This window comes from Lepidochelys olivacea, assembly GCF_965140295.1.
Source record: "Lepidochelys olivacea isolate rLepOli2 genome assembly, chromosome: 14".
NCBI lineage: Eukaryota > Metazoa > Chordata > Testudines > Cheloniidae > Lepidochelys > Lepidochelys olivacea.
The window spans coordinates 33,369,035-33,390,624 of NC_140424.1; the positions used below are offsets into that span (position 1 = coordinate 33,369,035).

General features: G+C 49.3%; 1 pseudogene across 1 annotated transcript in view; it reads right to left on the reverse strand.

Annotated features, from left to right (window-relative positions):
* The window catches only part of LOC311530633 (C-type lectin domain family 2 member D-like), an 839,985-nt pseudogene that overhangs the window by 73,137 nt on the left and 745,258 nt on the right, over nt 1-21,590 (reverse strand). The window contains exons 3-5 of the transcript in view: nt 21,013-21,200; nt 20,159-20,262; nt 18,413-18,520 (exon numbers count right to left, since the gene is read on the reverse strand). The product of the transcript in view is annotated as a C-type lectin domain family 2 member D-like (transcript). The remainder of the gene's footprint in view (nt 1-18,412; nt 18,521-20,158; nt 20,263-21,012; nt 21,201-21,590) is intronic.

The window sequence follows — 21,590 nt, forward strand, 5'->3', positions numbered from 1 at the left end:
AAATAAATAAATATGGAGAGGTGATATACAGCCTGGCAAGAAAATCCTCCAAATATTAACGATTAACCTGTTGAATTGGAGATATTTATGAAGTCATTGGGAGGGGAACTATCTGCTTCAATAACCTTGGGTAAATGAAATAACCAAACAATCATTCATTTTCTGAGATAGCTGTAAAACTCATCTGAAAAGTTTTCAGAATAAATCACCCTTTAAAAATGTATAGTGTGTATCTTCTAAAAATGAAACCTACATCTATCTCTGAGTTGTGAAGAACATGTATTAAGGTTATAACAACCAACAAGAATACACTTTTATGTAGAAATCCATGATTAAATCGAGTCGTCCTGACTAGTGATTTAAATCAATTTGATTTAAAATCAAATCCACCCTGTTTTTGCTGACCAACAGGCAGTTCTGCTCCCCAGGCCCTTCCGGGGTGTCACTGCCCCAAACTCAGCTGTTAGAAAACCAGGAAATGCTCAGCTGAGATCTTCCCCATGTAACACTAGGAAAGAATCTTAGCACTAGAGCGGAAAACGAACCACAGAGCTCTGCTAACCAGGAGGAGCTCAGTTATAGGTGCCGGTTCCCCCTTCAGGTGGTCTTGTTCCTGAAGGTACCTCTCCCCTTGACAACCCTTCACTCCCCACCCATTGCACTTCATGCAATTCTGCTGCAGGGCAGCACAACGGGAAGTGTGCAATGCAATTATTCTCATGTCCTTCCGTCCATTCTTGGTCCTGTAAGGACACTGAAGTGCCAGGCCTTCAGCAGCTGCAGTGAGAGCGAGAGGGTCTCACACTCTTGTGCATCAGGCCACGTTTATAGAGCCCTGTGCGAGTACAACATTTGTTTCTGCACACGATCCACGGCTACGAAGCGGATCTCTGCAGATTTGCAGGGCGCTGCCCATTTATACCTGGATTTAGGAGCCGAACTCTGGGCATTACTTTGCAAAACCTGCTCAAGACTTTTAGAGCTTTTTCGTAGCAAACCATGGCGTTTTTTAAACCCCCGACATTCCATGACTGAGCAAAACATCTCCAGGAACATCAACAATGCTGGCTCGAAGAGAGGTAGGACTCTTCTTAAACAAAAAGATTTTAAACGAACAACTTGCTACCAAAAAGTTTGAGATATTTGCTGTGGCAGAACAAAGGGGGTTTTGATCTAAAAGAATGTGACCCCAAGCTTCTTACAATTCGTTCTACAGGCATGGGGCTTGTGCATTTTCTGCTGGGGCTTGTCCGGACAAAGAGCCAGAGCTCAGCCCTAACAATCAACCGGGAGAGCGGAGTCAGAGGTGAGGAAGGCCTGGGAAGATCCTGAGACAGGGAATGAAGGGGTGTCACATCCACCTGCTCCTTCCTGTAGGTAGATCACAGAAAGATCTAGAGGTGAGTGCTGGGGTTTCCCTGCCATGAGTGGGCAGCGTGTAATTAACAAGGGCTGCTTCTCATACTCACACACCCCCCACATCACGCCATGCACACCTCTCACGCCGGCACCAGATCTGATTTCATCTCATGCATTTACACAGCACATCTCTGCAAGCAGATTATAACCCCCAGGGTCCATAACTCCAGTTAACTCTGCAGTGAGGACATGCTCCCCCCAGCCCCAAGACCTTAAAACCCAAGGTCGACTCCCCCTGCTCGAGAAGACACACGCTTCAACCCTGCCCCACCCCGCACCCCCAGTTCCCTATCCTGGGGCTTGCCAGGGGATTCTCTGCTTGTGATCAAGTGGGGCTGGCTGGATGCAAGGCGCTGGCCAATCCTCTCTGTCTCCAGCTGCTAAACTGCATTCAAAGAAAGTTTACAAAATAATCCCTCCCCCCTCCTCTGTGTGTTCTTTCCACGCGCTCTTCCCTCCGTCCCTATTCTCTGCGCCTCTCAGTCTCGCCTGCTCAGCCAGCAGCTGGGGATTTGCAAATCAATAAATAAAAATAAAAAAACTGGACAAAAAAGCCCCAAATATTTTCTGTAAAATCAACATGGGCAGGACCACCAGTGCTGGACCTAGCGGGGCCGCCCCCCCGCCACCTGGCTTGAAGCGGTTTCCATCTTATCCAGGGTTTACAGTTTGGCTCAGTGGCTCTCTGCCCCCTCACTGTACAAATGGTTCCAGCGCCCCTGGGCGGGACAGGGCCTGAAGAAAGGGGCATGCGGAGGTGTTGGGAACACATGGGCCCTGCAGCTGCCCCCCCGCCATGCCCCCCCCGCCCCAGCTCTACCTTCTCTAACCCCCAGACAACACACCTCCCCCTCCCTCCAACACACCTCCCCCTCCCCTTTTCTGCTTCGGACTCCAGCCCCACTGAACGGTCCAGACGGGAGATGGAATCTCTTCCCTGAAGTGCCATCCAAAAACCCAGAGGGGCGGGCTGGAAGGAAGAGCCCCAGAAACACCCCGACCCACGGCATGGCAGAGGCGCAAAAGGAACGGGCGAGATCGGCGGCAACTTCACCAAAAGCTAAGGCCAGCCCCCCGTCACCTGACTCTACGAAAGCGCAGTAAGCTGGTGGTGTAAACGGGGCATGGGCAGTTCCACCAGACGATCAACAGAGCCGGTTAGAGATTCATTTAACAACTCCGGAATGGCTTTGCAATGGGAGGAGAGTTTTCCGAGCCATGCTTTGCTTCCTGAGGCGGTCAAGATTTGAGCTTTACTAGAGGATTGTACAGGATTCAGGCACTCTCTAGTTCCTCCTTTGTCAGCCCCTTGCCCTAACACCCTGCCTGCCCTGGGTGCTCAGCTGAGCTCTCCCTCGCTGCACGGTGCAAAACCAGAACTATCCCATTACTCTCCCCTGCTGTGTCTCTCTCCCTCTCTCCCCTCAGGCCAGGCTGCTGCTGCCCCAGGGGAGCTCACTGGGGTCGGGGGTGTCTCTGTGCTGGGTCCCCGGGGCTGTTGCAGACGCTTCCTCCTGCTGGGGCTGGAGGCCCTGTTCAAGCTCCCCTTGGAGAGAAGCGCGCTGTGTTCACAGGAGCAGGACCAGCCCCGCAAACCGACCGCCCGGCTGTCCCAGAGGTTCCCGAGCCCAGCGCTCACCCCCAGCCCAGCCGCATCCAGCAGCTTCTCCCTGCGCCAAGGCACCGCAGCCCGTGGGGCATCTTCAGGGCAGCGGAGCTCCAGGTACTGCCGCTTCTCTGCCCAGGAAAGGGATGGGGAGAGGCTGATGCTGACCCTGTGGGGCTGAGCTGAGCAGCAGCAAGTGCAGCCAGTCCCTGTGGGGATCCCCGATGGCTCCCTGGCTCCAGCTGCTGTTTGGGAGGCAGGGAAGGGGCCCTACAGCCAGGCAGGCTGCACAGCTGCACGCCCCATAGGTGCTGGGGCTGGTGCTGGTAGGGAGGTATGGGGAGGTGGGGATTTCACAGCAACTTTAACTAATACACTGAAATGTTTCCATCAACATTTTGTGCTAGGGAAAATTGGGTGTTCGATTAAAGACAATTTTTTGTGGAAAGTGTCATTTTAACAGGAAAAAATCAATTGTTTGTTGGAAAATTCAAAAACCAAAAATGGTTTGGATGATGTGGGGTTTTTTGTTTTGTTTCTTCCCCAATTTGGGACTAACTAATTTCCGGTGCTGGTAGAAGGTTTTGGCGGGGTTGGCCATTCTTGGCAGAAGTTTTTCATGATCTTGCTCTCCTGGATGGGGAGAAAAGCTTGAAAAGGTGACCCCCCCCCCCCAAAAGGCTCCAACACCAGGAGCTGGAGAACAGAACCCAAACTTGTTGGCTTAAAACCAACGAGACTTTAAAAACAATCGTTTTTCAGGGGGGCTCTGACTTGTGATTTTTTTTTTTTGGTCACTTGCAATTGGCCACGTGGGATAGAACCAGCTTGGGCAGGATCCAGATGTTAGCCCATCTAGAGAGGCCTGGCAGTGGCTCATACACAGCGGCTGTGGGAGTTAGGGACAGGAGAGTGATTTTCTGAAATTACACCTAGCAAGGGAAGGAGCCGGGGAAATGCAGTATACCCTGAGGAATCAGGGACACTCAGGGGGAGGCCACAATGACGCTGCTCAGGAGTTTTGCTCTGACATGCTCAGCCCTCGTGGAACAGAGCCCCCGGCCTTCCCCTCCACGGGCACTGACTTATTTTTCCCCGTAGATGCTCCACCCCTGTTCGGCCCTTAGCCCCCACTCTTGTTCCACCTCTTTCCCAGGGCACCAACTCCTCACCGCGCTCTTCACCCTTGTATCTCTCCAAAGCCAGCCAGCCAGAGCGGGGTGGCACCTCCTCCCACCCCACAACGACCCCTTGCTGCAACTGTCATGAGTAAGTATCAGGGAATGAACCCCTCTGCTAGGGCTCTCCCAGGCCGGGATCTCGGTGTCTGGGGGCGGGGGGGATTTGCTGGGGGGTGTCTCTGTTTTGTGCTCTCCCAGCTCCGCTCTTCTTTCTCTGTTAATCCTCCTGGGGTGGAAGCCACCTTCCAGCTCTCCGCTGACCTGCCTGTGCCCCTCTCCTCTCTCTGCCAGGCCTCTGCCTTCACTGGGAGCTCTCGCTGGGGTGGGGCTGCTGCGGACTCTGCTCTGAGCTCTGTCTGCGTATGGGGGAGCTGCACTGGAGCCCCTGGAGGGGTCAGGGACCGCAGGGAGAGCCAGCATCTTGCAGGGTTTCCTATTTCACACCGATCTCTGCACCATTGCTGCACCCAGGGCCCACTGCGCTGGGAGAATCATTGAGGGCCTGACTCTGGGGGGTGGCTTTGCCAGGAGCTGTGTCCTCCAAGAATCGGCCCAGAGATGTCTGGAAACTAGGCCACGGTCTGAGATTGACCTGCTTATTCTGATACCTGTTGCTCCCAGGCTTCCCCCAGCTGCTCTTGGCCAGCGGATGCAGCTCTTTGTCCCCATCTAGTGGCCACATCCCAGCTTTTCGCTCCCTCTTGCTTTTCTGTCAGTGAGCTCAGCAGTAGGCAAGGCGCTGTAGAAGACACTGTGAGGGGAGGAGAATTAAATTCATGGAGGTGTTGCCGGCACCCAGTGCCAGAGGCGAACAACAGCAGGGGGGGTTTGTTACCCGGTATGCGTCACTTAATAATCACAACGGGGTGGAGAAGCAGAAAAGTTTATTTGCAGCTGCAAACAAGGTACAGGGGGAATAGAATTTTAAATTTTGCACATTAGAGCAGGTCATTACACACACTTTTATATTCCTTAATGCGACTGCACTACACATTAGGTAATTAAAACTTTGCACAAATATTTTGCTTTTTTTATATGGTTTACAACAATGTTTATTTTTTGCAACTTTTAACAAGCATTTTTAGCAACTTAAACGACCAGCACATCTTGTTTGGCCTTGTAGCTGTTTTTTTATTATTTTTAACTTGGCGTTAGCAAACTTTACACTATGAGGCATTATATGCGGCTGCTACATTGTTTTAAGAGCAAAAGAGCTTACTCAAACCAGCCAGGCCTGAATTTTATTAAGGGGGATTGAGAAGAAGCTCTTAGGGCTTTAGCAGGGAGACTTTTTTGACCTTTATGGCCTTTTATTTTTTTACTTTAACTAGTGGCCATGTCCTGGGGTTTTTAACATTTTTTTTTTAGACTATTTATTTTTATTGCTTGAGTTTTTTTATTTTTATTTACTTACTAGCGGGCTATGCATAAAATTAAGATTTTTAAAACTATGCAAAATAAGCATTTTTACCAGGACTATATATAACATAGTAAATATAACATGATTCATACAGGAAAAAAACCTTAAATAATAGGCTAAATAACTTATTTAGCTACGGGGAAAGGCTTCAACTAGAAAATAGAGAGCTTAGCTAATTTTCTCTGGTTTGCTGATGAATGCTCTTTGCTAGCTGCTTTAGGCGTTGGAAATCAGCTTTTACGGATGGCTCTGCATCTGTTATATTAAAGCAACACATGCTTGCAAACTCCTGGCATAGGTGACCATGGCGTAGAAGTAAATAGTCTACAGCCAGCCTGTTCTGTAGCATGCCCTGACGTACTTCCCCTAACTCATGTGAGAGTTGGGCCAGGACGGCTGAGGTTAAATTAATGGCCTTTGCCACTGTGCAGGCAAGGTGCTCTACTGCGTGGTAATTATGCACCACAAGCCCAGGGATACTAACGAAAGAAAAGGCCAGAGCTGCTGCCTTAGTCTCTGAGAATAAGGTTCTCTGAGAACGACGTTGCGTTCACTGCACTCTGGGCCAGTGCCAGCCAGGTATTAACGGGTACAATGCTTGAAACAGCAGTTCCGGTTAGGCACATGGCTAAGAGGGGGAATAAAATATACTTTTTTATTTATTTTTTTGCTTTTTTGGTGGGCTGCTGTTTAAATAGTAATTTTAGTCTAAGATCTTCACTGGAGGGGGCTGAATGCACGGTCTGCCTTTTAGCCGGGGGGCGGGAGGGGAGGGGGGGGTTTGACACGTCTTTCAGCTGGGTATAATGAATCTAATTCTTGTGTCCCTCGGCATTTGCTGCCGTGTGGGAGACCAACAGGACCCTTCCACTTTTTCTGGAGGGGCTCGTCTTTCCAGGTACGTACAAGCACTGAATCACCAGGCTGCAGGGAGTGGATGGGTGAGTCCAAGGGTAGAGGCTGGGAATCCTTAGCATACCTGTGAAGAGACAAAGAACAGCAGACAGGGAACACATATACTGAGAGAGAAACTTGTTTTTTAATTTTTACTTTTTTTTTTGACATAAGCGGTGTACTATTTATAGGCCGTGTTTTTTTAAACATAATTTTAAAGGGACTGAGCTTTAATTTACCCTTTGGGAGAGCACGGCTGCGGAGCAGAACTAGGGGCAGGGCATCAGGCCACAGTAGGGAGGCCTCCTGGCATACTTTCGAGAGATGTTGCTTAAGGGTCTGATTGATCCACTTCACTACCCCACTGGCTTGAGGTCTCCAGGGTGTATGGAGTTTTCAGGGAATCTGTACGGTGTCTGAGATGCTTTGGACGATTTTTGACGTGAAGTGTGTTTTATTGTCAGATTTTATTCACTGGGGAAGTCCAAAGGGAGGAATAATCTTTTTAACAAACTTGAGAGCCACTGTCCTGGCAGTGCAATTGAGACATGGAAAGGTTTCTGACCATCTGCTGAATCCATTTACTATGACAAGGAGATACTTGAACTTTTGGGTCCGGGGAAACTTAGCAAAGTCTATTTGCCACACCCGTCCAGGGCCTGGAGTGGGTTCCAGGGCCGCTGGTGGTACTGGGTGTCCTGATTGGGGGTTATTCTTTTGACAGACTAGGCATTTTGTTTGTACTTGGGCAGCTAGGGCTCCGAGTCTGGAGGTTATGAAGTACTTTTTTATTACTTGGATAAGTGCCTCCCTGCCAGCATGAGTGGTTTGATGTAATTTTTGTAATACTGGCAGAATTAGGCCCTTTGGTAAGAGGACTTTCCCTTCTGGGGAATGAAGCCATCCCTCCTTTTCCTGGAGACCAAGTTTGTCAGCTAGCTGTTTCTCCTCCCCAGAATACTGAGGGGTCGGGAGCTTCCCCACTGATGGGATAAGGGCATGCATATAGGTGTTTTTAGTCTGAGGGAACAGCAGGGTGGCAGCATGCTTTGCCTCTTTATCTGCCCTGGCATTACCCCTGGTCACATCTTGATCCTCCCTCTGATGGGCCTTATAGTGTCCCACTGCCACTTCCAAAGGGAGTTGCACTGCCTCTAGAAGCCGGAGGATTTGGGGCCCGTACTTGACTGGGGAGCCTTGGGCTGTCAGCATTCCCCTCTGCTTCCACAGGCCAGCAGGAGCATGCAGCACCCCAAAAGCATATTTGGAATCAGTGAAAATATTGACCTGGTTTTTTTTTGGACAGTTCGAGTGCACGGGTCAGGGCCACTAGCTCAGCCAACTGGGCAGAGGTCCCAGCGGGCAAACTTTCAGCTTCCACGGTGTCACTGAGGGTTACAATAGCATAACCCGCCGGTTTTTGCTCATTTATTACCACGCTGCTACTATCAGTGTACCACTCATAATCTGCATTTGGGAGGGGCACATCCTTCAAGTCTGGGCGGCTAGAATATTGGGCATCTATGATTTTTAAACAGTCATGTTTCTGTTTCTCAGTTTTTGGTAAGAGGGTGGCAGGGTTAAGGGATGGACAAGGCTGCAGCGTGACCTCAGGGTTCTCTAAGAGCTTTGCTTGGTATCTTGCCATACGCGCTTGTGTGAGCCAGAGGCCGCCCTTAACATCCAGTAAAGCGCGTACCATGTGTGGTGTAAAAACCTGTATTGTTCCCCCTAGTGTCAGTTTCTCTGCTTGTGCCAGGGTCAGGGCGGTGGCTGCCACTGCCCGCAGGCACGCTGGCCAGCCCTTGGCTACTTGGTCCAGTTATTTCGAAAAATATGCCACCGGACGTTTTCATGCTCCTAGCAGCTGTGTGAGTACTTCCAGGGCCACCTCCTTTCGTTCATGTACATACAACTGAAATGGCTTGGAGAGATCTGGCAGACCTAGAGCCGGGGCTTCCATTAGCTTGTTTTTTAGGATTTTAAATGCCCTGTCAGCCTCTGGGGTCCAATGAAAGGGGTCATGGTCTGCTCCTTTTACACAGTCGTACAGGGGTCTAGCCTATAGTTCAAACTCTGGGATTTATATTCTACAGAAGCCTGCCATCCCCAGAAATGCTCTGAGCCGCTTGCGATTACTCGGGATAGGAACTTGGCATATGGCTTTTATTTTTTTATTTGAAAGCTGGCGTTCCCCCTGCTGTATGTAGAACCCGAGGTACTGTACCTGCGGGAGAGCAATCTGAGCCTTACTTCGTGCTACCCGATATCCTTGGAGTCCCACAAAATTCAGGAGACTAAAAAATCTATTTCTTCATTTCCCACCCGCATTTTTACTCGGGGTTCCGGGGGTAGGATGATCTGTTTCCCCTGACACCCTTATTTTTGTTTTTTTATCGCCATCATAGAGGTACTTCCCCTTTTCTTTTTGTTTGGGCACTTATTTTTTTAGTGTCCCTCTTGCCGACACAGGGCACACTGATTGCGCCCCAATCGTCTTTTTCGCGGGCCTGGACGTCCGTGGCCACGGCCCCCTTTTTTTTGTTTACTTTTCTTCGTGCCTGCCTGCACTGCCGCTACCATTAATTTTACTTGCTTTTTTTTTTTTACTTCTTTTAAACTATGCACTTGATTTGCTGCTTCTAAAATCTGTGCCATGGTCATACTTATCAAATCCTCCTTTTTCTGTAGCTTTCTCTTAATGTCGGGGGCTGCCCTGCTTGTAAATAGTTTTTTAATAATTGCCTCAGTTTGTGGATTATTAGGATCTGCATTGGTATACTGTTGGATCGTGTTTCGAATGTGCTGCAAAAAAGCTCCAGGGATTTCCTTTGGATCCTGCACTACCTTCTATGGTTTAGTTTAATTATTCTGTCTGACAGCTGCATGACGGAGTCTATACAGTAGCAGCTCCTTATAGAAGGTGAGGTGGGTCATAGCCTGATTGTCATTTGGGTCCCACCTAGGATTTTTTATAGGAACTTGATTATCTGGGATCGGGACATTGTTACGGTCTTGGTCATATCGCCTTTTCGCTTTTTTCCTTGCTTTAGCTATGACCTGTTCTTGTTTAACCTCAGTCAATAATGTTTGCTGAAGGACATTACAATCATCCCAGCCTGGCTTGTAGCTGCTAAGACATCCCTCAAAGACCGATACCAACTTGCTTGGGTTGATAGAAAATTCTCCATCCTGTGCTTTGAAAGCGGCCAGGTCCATAGGATTAAAAGATGCATGAGTATAGACCTGCATGGTAAGAGCTTGTCCTTTCTATTGCATTAGGGGCGATTTTAGTCACGGTAAGTAAGGGGTATAATCCAGCAGATGGAGCCTGAACCCCACTATGAGCTTCACTAAGAATCTTACTTTGAGCCTCGCTCTGTGTGGGTGTAGGGGCCGAAGGAGACACCGGATCTGCCATTACATTTGGGGTGGGGATCCGGGGACTGACATTAATTGCTACAGGGCCAATCGGGGTTAAATTACAGCATTGTAAAATATCAGTACGAGACTATAAGGTTATAAACAAGTAAGCATACGAATGCTTATTCTACTTCCCCGTTCGCTGACAGAACAGGAGTAACTGGAGGATTGTATTATGATTTAGTGATCCTCCGGGAGGCCACTGTTCTTGGTCCTCTAATTGGTACTGAGGCCAGTCAACTGTACAAAATCGCTTTAATTTACCCTTAGTCATTGGATCTGATCCAAATATCTTCCAATTTACTAAAATACACTCTAGGGGCGTGCATCGTACCGTACCTCCCGTGCTCTGTTCCTGTCCGATACCTACAGGGTAACTGTGGGCGTCCCCAGGTTCCAACAGAGCATATAATCCGGATTTCAAAAGGTTCCTACCTTATCCAAGGGACCAGTTCCCCAACATCGCCCGCAGCTGCTCCTCCCCTATATCCAAGGAACAGGTTCCTCACCGTCTCCCACAGCTGCTTCTCCACTATGTGAGTGTCTTGCACCGTCGTTCCCTCCGGGGTTGATCAAACTCCTTCTCCTCTGAGGCCCCCAATGAACTCACCGGTGTGTGCTGGGCGTCGGTTGTCGCTGCAATCCTCGACTTCCAGAAGGGATCTGGGCAAGGCTAAATTGCATCCTCGTCACCCCACGTTGGGACTCCAAAAGCTGTTGCCGGCACCCAGTGCCAGAGGCGAACAACAGCGGGGGGGGGGTTCGTTACCCGGTGTGCGTCACTCAATAATCACAACGGGGTGGGGAAGCAGAAAAGTTTATTTGCAGCTGCAAACAAGGTACAGGGAGAATAGAATCTCAAATCCTGCACATCAGAGCAGGTCATTACACACATTTATATTCCTCAATGCTACTGCACTACACATCAGCCAATCAAAACTTTGCACAAATACTCTGCCTTTCTTATATGGGTTAGGACAATGTTTATTTCCTGCAACCTCTAACAAGCATTCCTAGCAACTTAAAGAACCAGCACATCCTGTCTGGCCTTGTAGCTCTCTCTCCTATTATCTTTAACTTGGCGTCAGCAAACCTTACACTATGGGGCATTGTCTGCATCTGCAACATTGTTTTAAGAGCAAAAGAGCTTACTCAAACCAGCCAGGCCTGAATTCTATTAAGGGGGGTTGAGAAGAAGCCCTTAGGCCTTTAGCAGGGAGACCTCTTCGACCCTTATGGCCTTCCATCTCCTCAACGTAACTAGTGGCCATGCCCTGGGGTCTCCAACAGAGGTAAATGGAAAAGGGGATGTAACCAAAGGTAGATGGGGCCAGACTAACCTGAGCTCTTTCTTTGAGCTGAGAACTGGTTGTTTAGAGAAGGGAAATGCAGCAGATCTAATATACTTGGACTTCAGTAAAGCATTTGATACGGTATCACGTGGGAAATTCTTAGCTAAATTAGAGAAGACGGGGATCAGTACAAGAATTGTAAGGCGGGTAAGGAACCAATTAAAGGGGAGAAGTCTGGAAACTCAACTATGGGATCGGAGGGAGGTTCCTAATGGAGTTCTTCAAGGATCTGTTTTGGGATCCATCTTCATTAATCTCTTTATTAATGGTGTTAACCCAAAAAGTAGGAGAGTGATAACAAAACTTACTGATGATTAAAAAGCTGGGAAACATGGTCTGTCCAGAGGGGGTAGAATATTATACAGGAAGATCTGGATGACCTTGAAGACTGGAGTACCAGAAGAAGGATGACATTTAAAGGTACCAGGTGCAAAATCCTGCACTTAGGGTCTAATAAGAAGAATTTCTTCTTGATGCTGGGGCTCATCAGTTGGAGGCGACAGAGGAGGGGCGAGACCTTGATGTGTTGGTCGATTATACGGTGACTGAGCCACCCATGTGATGTGGCCATGAAAAAGGCAAATGTGATGCTAGGATACATCAGCTGAGGCACTTCCAGTCGAGACAGAGAAGTACGAAAGTACATGGCCCTGGAGAGCCCTCCTCTAGAATCCTGTGTATGATTCTGATCATTCGAGAAAGATGAATTCAGAGTGAAACAGGTACAGAGAAGAGTTCTCAGGATGATCAGGGAATGGAGGGCCTGTCTCACGAGAGAAGGCTGGGAGAGCTGGGCTGGTTTAGTCTAGCAAAACAAAGGCTGAGAGGGGATCTGATGGCTCTCCATAAATACATCGGGGTAAAGACCAGGGAGGGTGGAGAGCTGTTCTAGCTAAAGGACAATGTAGGCCCAAGAACAAAGGCGAATCAACTGGCCAAGAACAAGTTCAGGCTGGGAGATTAGAAAGTTTCTAACCATTTGAGGAGGGAGGTTCTGGAACAGCCTCCCAATAGGGGCAAACTTTATTAGTTGTAAGAGAGCATTGGACACATTTGAGTGTGACTGTATGAGAGGGTTGCTTGTGGGATGGGGGTGGACTGGGCAACCCTGAGGGTCTTGTCTGGTATATGTCTTATGGTCCCAAGTCTCTTGCTTCAGCTGGTCACATGCAGGGGTCAGGAAGAGATGTTCCTCGCCAGTGTATTCTGGGTTCGGCGCAGTGTGTGTAAGGTGGGTAAGGAACAGAAAGGAAGTCCTGCTGGAGCTGCGAATGGCTTTGGCTGGTGTGGGGTTGCAATTGGCGTGTTACTAATGAACGGTGAAGCCTTGAGTTATGGAGCTCACTCGAAGTGAGTGCCAAGGAAACCCGCACACCGCCCCGCTGTGTATCCTGTATCTGCCACAGAAGGAGTGAAGAGAATCAAGAGAGCTGTCTGGGGTGACCTAAGGCCAGAACCGCAGGGGGCTCTGGGGTGGCAAAGGAATATTGACAAAACTGGGCTAGCAGGGAGCTGCTGGTCGGGATGAGGGGCATGAGATCTTTGTCTACAGTGAAATGGTTGTCCAATTCGGTTCCTAGTTTGATGTTTTTGCCTTCATCCCTCCACCTGCATGAGCAGCACAAACCTCTGTGCACTTGGCCTCTAACCCAGCCGCAGGGCTCTGTGCTTGTAGATTTCAACCATGCTTCGTACTTTGCTGTGAATATCACATTGCAGCTGCCAATGGGAGATGCTGCCAGGGATTTCTATGGAGCAGCAGATAGCCCAAAAGCCAGGGCTCCAACGGAGCCCCAACACGACCCTGACAGCAGCGACATGGAGGAGATGGAGGTGGAGGAGATGGGAGAATGGGAGGGGGAGGAGATGGATGTGGATTAGAACATCTGGGATTTGAGAAGTGCTGGGTGTGCATATGGCACCATACGATGCACCCACACGAGAGGGGCTTCCTCACCTCTCACTGTTTACAGAGCTAGGCATCTCAGGGGTTCTCTTATATATATTTTATTATTCCTTTCTTCTTTGCACTTACACACTTTGAGCAGATTTACGAATGAATAAATGTTCCGTTTCCAGTGGTGCCAACAGCTCTGGGATTCGGACACGATACGGGAACAGTAGGGTAACGTGCATCAAATCTCTTCAATCCAGACAGCGTGATCAGCATGGGCAGCAGGTGTCATGGGGCTGTGGGCACGGAGGTTGCAGTGCCCCGGGGCTGGGGTCTCGCCCCCCGACCTCTGCCATCCAGTGCTGGGGCTGTGGGATGTGGTGAGGGTGCTTTGGGCTCCTGCGGGGGAGAGGTAGGTAGAAGGGGAGGGAGGCGGGGAGAAGGGGAGTGGCGGGACCTCAGGCACAAGGGGAAGGGCCAAGGGCTAGGCTTCCTGGGTGGCCAACTCACTGGCAGCCAGTGCTGATCGCAGAGTAGACAAATGATCGTCAGGCTTTGTGCTGACCAGGTCTAAGTCAGAGCAGCCTTGGGGCTGCTCTAATGTACATTCTGCTCCACATAGGCCCGGGTAAGCTGAGAATAGCTGTACTACAATGCCTTCTGGCCATGGGAAGCAGGGCAGTTGAGGCCTTTCCACCAGCCAGGGAAGCCTCTATCTGCAGGTATCCTCTGAGGGTATTGACCCTGTGACATTGCACTTCATAAGCTTTATAAAAATGTTTAAGTGTGAATACGATGTAACTGGAATATGCTTTATGCAAAAGGTCTCTATAAGTTTTGTAATGAGACCTTACAAATCTACTGAGTGTGTTCATCCTATTTGGATGAATGTGTCATTCTTGTATCTGAAATTAGGAATATGAGATATCACTCTGAGGTCCTACTGTAGTTATGCAAAGTGTGGGCCATTAATGGTGGCTTAGAATCTTGATGGCTCCCATTAGCTAGGACAACTGACTGTAGATGGCTCTGTTCACCTGCAAGCCTTCACCGCTTACGTGCGGGCCAGTCCTGAAAGAATGGAGGGGGGCTCACAGGACATGTGAACATGTCACATGATACTTGAATCCGTCTTTAACCTGGTGCTTTTCCATTTAGAAGGAGGAGTGGAAACCCAGAGAGACCGTGAGAGGATTCCCGCCTTGTGCCAAAGATATCAAAGGGAGTGGAACAGAACAAAGGGGGCTGCCAGTCATAAGAAATCCCCGAGTTACCACCTGAGCTGGAACAAGGCTGTACCAGGGGAAAGGATTGGGCCCAGACTGGAGGGAGTCCAGTCTGGGAAAGAAGCTTATTGGAACATCTCTCAGGGTGAGATTTATCAGTATTCCGTTTCTTAATGTATTAGGCTTCGACTTACGTGTTTTGTTTTATTTTTCCTGGTAACTTATTTGTTCTGTCTGTTATAACTTGAAACCATTTAAATCCTACTTTTTATATTTAATGAAATCACTTTTGTTTATTAATTAACCCGGAGTAAGTGATTAATACCTGGGGGAGCAAACAGCTGGGCATCTCTCCCTATCAGTGTTATAGAGGGTGGACAATTTGAGTTTACCCTGTATAAACTTTATACAGAGTAAAACGGATTTATTTGGGGTTTGGATCCCATTGGGAGCTAGTTGCTGGAGACAGGTGACCTGTTGAGCAGTTTTGGGTTAAAGTCTGCAGCGTTGGGGGTGTGGCCCAGACCTGGGTCTGTGTTTGCAGCTGGCAAGCATGTCTGGCTCAACAAGGCAGGGTTCTGGAGTCCCAAGCTGGAAGGGAAAATGGGCTCAGAGGCAAATTCAGCACGTCAGGTGACAGGGCATTGCAGGTGTTCTCCTCACCCTGGTCGAATGCCTTGTGTGGGTTGTACCTGGGGGGTGCAGGGGTGGAATGAGCCGGGGACGTCTGCCCGTTTGAGTGATCCATAGCAGGCATACGAGGCACTTTTGGGGGAGCCTTGTCCAGGCCTGCCATGGGTCAGCTCTCTCAAACCACCACCCCTGGCAGCGCAAGCCTGACCTTCCAGCCCCCTGCAGGCCTCGCTCTCTGTGTACAGGTTAGCGATCGACACTCCCAAAACCTCTGAGCGTCCCTCGGGAGTTCTCAGCCCGTTCCCCGGAGCACATGCAGAACTGTGACTCTAATCCCACAGGCGCGGTCCACAGCAGCTTGTAAGATTCAATTCAGGCCAACCACTCTATTGAGAACACAGCAATTAGATATACAGAAAACAGGAATGAGTTTATTATCAAAGAACAGAGATGCAAGCGAGAGTGAATAAATACTGGTAACACCCATTGTTTCATGTTCTGTGTGTATATAAATCTCCCCATTGTATTTTCCACTGAATGCATCCGATGAAGTGAGCTGGAGCTCACGAAAGCTTATGCTCAAATAAATTGGTTAGTCTCTAAGGTGCCACAAGTCCTCCTTTTCTTTTTGCAAATACTGGAAAGTAATGGTAACATAGGATTTTGTTTTCTAACACTTTCTAGAGCCGGGGTTCTCACAAATTTTTGGCAGCCTCAGAATGAGGCTCTGACAATACTTAACTAACTGTAGGAAAAACAAACAAATAAATTACATGTGCATATTTACATAGGGATTTTTTGCAGACTCAATAATAAATATAAGGTACAGTTGTGTCTTATCTTTACTGGACCTAAACACAGAACAAACCAGTGCTTTGCACAGTCTTGTCTTTTTTGTTGTTCTTTTGCTTTTTTGGTCAAAGGTGGACGGCTGTACAACAATTCTGAACTAAATTTAAAAATGCTTTACATAATAGAAAGGATAATGACTAATAACGAAAGAATGTATCTGCCAATATGTCCAAAGTTTCTTTCACACAAAAAAAACCATAGTCAACATAGCCCAGTAATAATAATGATAACAGTAACAACAAAATCTGAGCCGTTGCTGTTGTCTTTTCAGCTTGGTTTTTGCATCATTTAACAGCTTGCGCCTCTGAAGCTCACCGTAGTAATTTGGTTCAACTTCCCTTGCACAAGTGCTGAAGGGACGTTGCACGACATACATTTCAATTTGATGAATTTCTTTCTCACACTGCAACTTGTTCAGAAATGGAATCAGATGGCTTCGGAAACACAGGAAACTGCCTTTCCCCCTGGTGCTGAAGTGTTTCTTTTTCTTTCTATGTTTTGCGTTTCTTAGCAGAAGGTCCCAGAGGAGCCACCTGCTGTCACATTCAAGGTCATTTTCTGGCACTAGATTACCTGAAATACTTTCTGATACCCAGTCACATTTATAACTCTTTCACCTCTCCCCCCCCAGCCCCATGAACAATCGCAACCTACCCAAACACCACGCAGTGAGATGGCCCATAGCCACTTACAGAGCTACAATAACAGGAGATGTAAACACAGTGGTTAGAGGTCTATAAAATCGTCAGTAGTGCAGAGAAAGTGACTAAGGAAAAGCTATTTACTTGTTCCCATAACACAAGAATTAGGGGCCACCAAATGAAATTAATGGGCACCTGGTTTAAAACAAATAAAAGCAAGTTCTTCTTCACACAGCGCACAGTCAACCTGTGGAACTCCTTGCCTGAGGAGGTTGTGAAGGCTAGGACTATAACAGGGTTTAAAAGAGAACTGGATAAACTCATGGAAGTTAAGTCCATGAATGGCTATTAGCTAGGATGGGTAAGGAATGGTGTCCCTAGCCTCTGTTTGTCAGAGGGTGGAGATGGATGGCGGGAGACAGATCACTTGATCATTGCCTGTTAGGTTCACTCCCTCTGGGGCACCTGGCGTTGGCCGCTGTTGGCAGACAGGATACTGGGCTGGATGGACCTTTGCTCTGACCCAGTATGGCCGTTCTTATGTTCTTAGCCAAAGAATACACTTTGTGACTTGAAAGAAAACCACACCTATGTAGCTCAGCTCTGCCGGCATGGTACTATTTAAAAGGGAGCACGCATGAGGATTTATGGCATTTAGAAGACACCTTTAATACTTAACATCTGAGCGATTTGTTGGGGCACTTTGGAGGCTCTTGTGGCTGCAAAACAATCAGCTGCTGGCTGCATTTGAGAAATGCTGTTCTGGAGTCTAAATGAACAAGGCCTTCCCTTAGCCACATGCTGGGGAAATGAGGTAAGACTCCTTCTCATGAGATCACTCCCTCTCAGCTGCAGAGAAAAGCTTGACAACGTAACCCTGAGTTTAAAAGGTTCAAAAGCAGATGGCACATACGGAGTTTAAACGAGACACACTTATTGCTTGAGGGCCCCACTGCCTGATTTTGAGATCTTGGCTTGTTCAAGTAGGTGTGAGTTGTATAAGTGTCACATCTAGGAGTCTCATTTTGAGCCCCTTTCGAGTGCGGTCTCTTTTCCCATCTGTCAAGGTTTCTTCCCCACTTTGAACTCTAAGGTACAAATGTGGGGACCTGCATGAAAACCTCCTAAGCTTACTTTACCAGCTTAGGTTAAAACTTCCCCAAGGTACAAACTATTTGACCCTTGGACTTCCACTGCCACCACCAAACGTTTAACCGGCTTTCTGGGAAAGTGTTGTTTGGAAACGTCTTTCCCCCCAAAATCCTCCCCAAAACCTTGCACCCCACTTCCTGGGGAACGTTTGGTAAAAATCCTCACCAATTTGCATAGGTGACCACAGACCCAAGCCCTTGGATCTTAGAACAATGACAAAAGCATTCAGTTCTTGAAAAGAAACATTTTAATAGAAGAAACAGTAAAAAGAAAAGGATCACCTCTGTAAGATCAGGACGGTAAATACCTTACAGGGTAATTAGATTCAAAACATAGAGAATCCCTCTAGGCAAAACCTTAGGTTACAAAAAGACACACGGACAGGAATATTCATTCTATTCAGCTCAACATATTTTATCAGCCATTTAAAGAAATCATAAGCTAACGCATATCTAGCTAGATTACTTACTAAGTTCTAAGACTCCATTCCTGTTCTGTCCCTGGCAAAAGCCTCACCCAGACAGACACAGACCCCTTTGATGTTCTCCCTCTTTCCAGCTTTTGAAAGTATCTTGTCTCCTCATTGGTCATTTTGGTCATGTGCCAGCGAGGTTATCCTAGCTTCTTAACCCTTTACAGGTGAAAGGATTTTTCCTCTGGCCAGGAGGGATTTTAAAGGTGTGTACCCTTCCCTTTATATTTATGACACCATCACATACATCTCAGGTTTGCTACAGATCCACCGTCTTCCCATGTAGCACCGTGAGCTGCTGACCCCTTTCTCGTCGTTCAGATACGCGCAGTCACCTCCTCCTCTTAAGTGAAACCTGCCACACAGAAGCCAGGGAGCTGCAGTCAGGCAGAGGCTGGGCATTTCACACCAGTCCCAGCCAGGGGAGCCGTTCTCCACAGTGCAGGCCTGAGTGCGGAGCAGCTACTCTCCCAGCCCCTCAGGAGCAGAGCTCAGGACAGCGGGGGCTTTGCAGAACCGCTGACTGTTCCTGACCCTCTATGCTGAGCAGCCCACAGGGGTGCTGAAGAATGGACAGTCCCCAGCAGGACAGAGAGAATTTGTTAGACTGATTGTCAAAAGGGACCGGCCCTCTAACAAGAGGGGCAGACCATCACCAGAACCAGACGACTGAGCAGGAAAAGCGGGGGACAGGAAGGATCTCGCCTCCTTGAAACACATGGAGCAGAACCAAGATGACACTGAAAGAAGAAATTGCATTCAGGGGTTTCCTTCTCCGTTGATCTATAACTCTTGAGCTTTCCATTGGGCATGGGGGAAAAAGAGAGTGTTGAAGAAGTTCCTTTGTGAAAGCATGTGTTCCTTGTTTGTAACCCTCACGTAAGTCTCCCAGAGTTCATCTGGTGTGGAGGGTGGAGCTCTAGGGACAACATGCCTCTCGGGAGATTTGGGAGGGTTCAGCACTGGTTTTGGATCCTACAGCAGCTGATCTGCAGGGTCCCACATCCTAAGGAGCATACCAGACAGGGAGTCTGTACCCCAGGAGAATGCCACAGAGGCTCGAACTCAGGACAGTGTCTGGTAGCTCTTCAGACCCAGTGAGGCTGGAAGCAGGTGGGATCCAAAGGTTGGGTCCAATACAGCAGAATGGGGACTGTCCATTGGGGAGCCCTGACCCAGCGCCAAAAGAGCCTGATTTTTCAAAGTACTGAAGTAACCCAGACCAGAGAAGTGGGGGGGGGTCTCCATCCCCCTCTAATGGCTGGCCTGCAAAAGAGCTTTATCAACCGGGGGGGAGTTTCAGTTAAAGAAGTGGATTCTTTCGCTCCTATGGCAGAGGCTCATGCTTCTACTGCTGAAGTCCCAGGGTTCAAGCAGCGCTGGTTTTGTGATCACACTTGGAGCCCACTGAAACCCATCGCGGGGTGTTGGGCAGCCATCACTACTGTACCCCGTTCCCGTGGGAGCCCCAGGCGTCCAGCACCTGTGAACCGCAGGCTCCTTTAACATCGGTGCCTTGTTGCGGATTCAGAGGCCTCACCAGCCAAGTCACTCAAACCTGCCGGCTGCAATCCCCAGCGGGACCTGCACCTGCCATGCAGTGCTCGGCATGCTGCCCTCTCTAGCAGCCACTGTTAACCTGAGCTCCCTGCTGCCTCCTTTCTCCAGGGGGGGTCAGACACCCCAGGGACCTTGCTGAAGAGGGCTGGGGGAGAACAGCGAGTGTCCCAGCTGAAATCCCAGCGCGCTGCGAGGGCATCTCTGGCTATGGCGGGCTCTGTCTCCGGCCCAGCACCGTGCTGCGGGGAGGAGCCGAGAGTTCAGGGACACGCCGGCTCCCATCGGTCTCCGATACACGCAGGACGCGAACGGACCAGGGTCGTGTCTGGTGGTTTCACTAGCACTGAATGGTGGATCTACCTGAGCTCAAACCGCTCAGACACCAGAATCCCCAAGCCCAGGGAATTAGTCCAGAGGGGTGAGAGAGACTCACAGGTGGTTGAATTTGGTGCCATTGGCCCATTTCCAGGGCTGACCCTGCTCCCTCCAGAGGCCGATCCAGTGGTCATAGACACCCTTATGGCGCAGCAGGAACGCCTTAGAGAAAGCTGAGGGACAGCAGGTATCATCCCCACCTCCCATGCTCCCCCCCACCGCCCCTCCAGGGCTCTGTGCTGCAGAGAATCCCAGTCACATATTGAAGGGTGCTCAGTTTATTTTCAGGGGGGATTTTCCCCTCCCTCTTGCAAAGCACAAGATCTCCCGGGCAGTCTTAACCCTCCCACCGCACACAGCAGCCCTACCCCAGTGCTCCCAGTCACCCACACCCCAAGTCCCCCTGAGCTGGGGGCAGCTGTTGGGTCTGAGCTCTCTGCAGAGATGTCTCTTCTCACAGAGCAGCCACCGCTCACCCCAGCAAGGCAGGAGGAGGGAGGGAGGCAAGCTGAAGTGGGAGGGGTCAATGTGAAAGGATCCCCTCCTCCCCCGCCTCCTCAGCTGGCTGCTCCTTTCCCATCCCCACAACAGGAGCACTGACTGGGTTCTCAGTCCCACTCCAGCAGCCAGCAGGCCAGGAGATGCTTGAGCCAGCCCTGCCCTAGACAGAAGCTGTCTCCCTATTTGGGGAGGGGGGTAGCGGAGAATGGGCAATCCCTGTGATCACACACAGACAGTAGGGCCCTGGGCCCAGCCAGGGCTGGCGTTCAGCGGCTGGAAGTTCATTCACTCCGGCCTCCCAGCACGGGAGGGCTCACAGCTGCTCCTCACCCCACGGGGCAGAGCCCAGGTCCTGCTGCAGCAGCCATCCCTGTGCCCAGATTAGTGTCTGGCAACTCGAGAGTCTCTCACCGTTTCCTGCTCACTGTCGATCCCAGCCAGGGAGGCACCCGGGGCAGAGCAGCGGCTTCGGCTGTCGGTCCAGCTCCCTTCCGTCTCTGAGAAATAGTAGCATTTCCCTCGGTATCCCATCCAGCCGTCCGGGCACGAGGGGCTCGCAGGGGGGCACAGATCAGCTGATGAAAGCTGAGAGGTCAGCGCTGAGAATGAGACAGTCACATGGAGGGTAAGAATTGCAACGAGAATTGGGCATTTGACTGGTACAAAAATTGGTCAACTGACCAGTCAAATCTGTCAAAGAGTGGTCAGATATTTTAAAATACCAATTTATCAGAATTGGTTACCTCCCGCCAGGAAGAAAAAAGAGCAAGACGTCATTGTCTCCAGTAGGTTTAGCTTTCGATAGATATGGATCTACCTAATTTTTTTTTTTTAAAAATGTACTTCACTGAGTTATTTTAGCTCAGAAAAAAAAGGCAAAACAATGAAACCAAGTTCTGGAAAACACCAGTGAGGCTCCAAGATGCAATCCGAAAGGCAGGCTGCCTCCTACCCCCAGGGCTCTCGCTGGAGCATTTGACTGCGGCCAA